Below are 2,870 nucleotides of genomic sequence, written 5' to 3'. Positions count from 1 at the left end.
GCGAAACTACCGATGTTCGGGGCATTGGGTATGTTCTGGGTACCCTGATCGCCAGTGTTGGTCTACTGCCCAAAACCACCATTGGGTATCTCACCACCTCCAAGAGGTATCTCACCATGACCATTGCTACTGGATCCACCACGTCCACTTCTCAGAGTAACCATTCTGCAAAAACCGAAAACATCAAAAACACCGAATTTCGAAGTTTCATCATAATCCACAAGTCCAAATGATTTGAAAATTTAAATCATGCTTAAATACATCCATTTAGTCATCAAACAATAATCCATAGGACAAAAATCACATTTTCCAAAAATTCAACAGAAAATGAGGTCACTGGGTCCATTGGTTGATTGATTGGTCGATTGGCCCAATCGACCAATGAGTTGACCAACACTCACAGAATACGAAAATTCGTATTTTAGGCCTCATCCTCATTCTAACTTCATTCTAAACACTTCAAAAATGTGCGGGGAGCTCTGGGGAAAGATTTCTAAAGTTCTTCTAAGTGTTCTTGGAGTGATTTAGTGCTTCAATAACTACACCACATCACACTCATCTCATACAAGGTAAATCCATCATCTCTTCTTTCAAATACAATATCTCATGCTTGCATTTCCATAGAAATCATGTTTTACTTGTATCCATTGATAGAAATCATGTTTAGGAATACTTAGAAACATATTCCCTTGGTTTTAAACACAATACCATGCATAGACAACAAGTTCTAACACATTCTTGCACTTTCACAACGTTTTCGTACCGAAATCGTTAACTTTAGAAAAATTCCAATTTCTCACAAACCGCTTGGAGTTTTCGCACAAAATCAAATGCTACGTGCTCGCAATGATATTGTAGATATGTCCATGTAGTTTGATTTGACCAATTTCAACTTTTTAAAAATTCAATTTTGCCCTAATTTCTTCTTGCTGAATTTTCAACTTTTCACCAAGTTTTCGATCGATTTTCTTCGAATAAACTTCATGATCATGCAATTCCAAGTATTGTACACATGCTAGTATCTTCAAATCGGATTTTTCCCAAATTTGAAAATTTCCAAAAAATTACGAAAATGCCCTTTTTGGTTGAAAACTTGAAATGGCACTAACTAGCAATGTCTTTTGTCTTTTCCACAGACATACACTATGCAGAGAGGAGGGCAAGGACGAGGACGAGGTCGTATGGTAGGGGCACTTAGAGTAGAGGTCAGGTACCTTCACAGCCCAGACAGGAGGTTTGACGACCAGACAGATTCGATACTCCACAGGCCGAGTTCTTATACGAGGCCTACTTCAGCTATTGCAGTATCGAGTTCGGACGTCTACTTCACCTACGCTAGCTCAGAGTGTTCGGGATTCGGCAAAGATTTGACACTATGGAGTGGACTCATCTCTTCATTGAGGATTTGCCAATATATCTAGAGTTAGTGAGGTTGTTCTTTAGCAACCTTACATCTACAGAGGAGTCTAGAGGTCTAGGACATCCTCTTCGATTGGTCCTCAGGAGCAGAGTCTTTCAGACACGGATCCGCTTCTCTACGAGGCATTGGCTGTGCGTGTGGATTCCTGCGGGGGCAGGGATAGACAACTACTTGATGCCGTACGAGCTGCACGAGATATGATCTACTCTATGGGATGACCGACGGTGCTACACTCCGTGGAACAACGGGCAGATGATAGATTCGGCACAGCTTATTGGTCGTATTGTCGGCCGAAATATCATGCCGAAGGTCGGACATCACCATCGGGTCACAGTGATGGAGGCCTTGGTCATCTACCGCATTTACATGGGCTTCCAGATTGACTTGTCTTACATCATTCAGCAGGTCATGCTGGATCTGGTACTGCGTCCTAGTATGCGGAACCTTTGCTATGGGAGGCTTCTGACTTTGATCTTTCGGCACTTCGGAGTGAGTCTTGAGGATACATCGGTGGTCACTGGAGCATTGGGGTATACGATCGGGACTAGGACAATCCGACAGATGAAGCTGAAACAGACAAAGAGATCTCCTGGTCCAGAGGGTGAGGATGACGAGACAGAGGAGGAGGAGTATGAGTCTGATGATGGAGGAGAGGATGTCGGTCCTGATAGTGATTATCAGGCCAGAGATGACACAGAGATGCAAGAGGCTGAGCCAGAGCATCACGAGATTCCTCCTTCATCACACTTTGAGGTAGGTGGCTCGTCTCATGCAGTTCCAGAGACTTCAGATCTAGGTGCACAGATGAAATTGATGACTTCCATGCTGGAGAGGATGGGTGTCACATCCACCCAGCCGGTATCCTATCTGGCATACCCAGGATGTGATCCACAGCTCGAAGATCCAGATTGAGCGGCCATGCCTCCCACATACACGATAACATAATCATGAACAATATAATCAATGTTTAAAGTAAGCAATAAATAGATCAAATGAATAAGAAAAGATAATCAATCAGAGTGCGGAATTATCAAGTATCAATTTCACATAATAATAATCTCAAAGAGAAAGAGTGATCAGGAGTCACTCCTTCAATAATAGTGGAAAAGTGGTTAATCAAACTTAATTACAACCAATATCAAGAGTAAATCCATAAGAGTTAAAGACAATATATCCAAATGTTTAACAGTCATACAGGGAAATAGGGCACTACGCAAAGGATTCTTCTATCCTAATGATTGTTTCTTCATAAGTATGGATGAAGTGAACCCAGCGCGGTAGCTCCCTCACCATGGTGAGGCTAACCCTGGTGCAAACCATAATCCTCCTTGGCACAATAATCCTGACTCTCATCGTAGCCATCAACCGAAGGGTAGTATGCGGGATCATAGCTCGAGTCGTAGAGTGCGCCATCAGAGTCTTCTACACCTGCAGGATAATCTAACAAAAT

This window comes from Hakea prostrata, chromosome 3 (genome assembly GCF_041222555.1).
Source record: "Hakea prostrata isolate BN-2017 chromosome 3, UWA_Hpros_2, whole genome shotgun sequence".
NCBI classification, from domain to species: Eukaryota; Viridiplantae; Streptophyta; class Magnoliopsida; order Proteales; family Proteaceae; genus Hakea; species Hakea prostrata.
Note: the sequence above shows the minus strand (reverse complement) of the source record.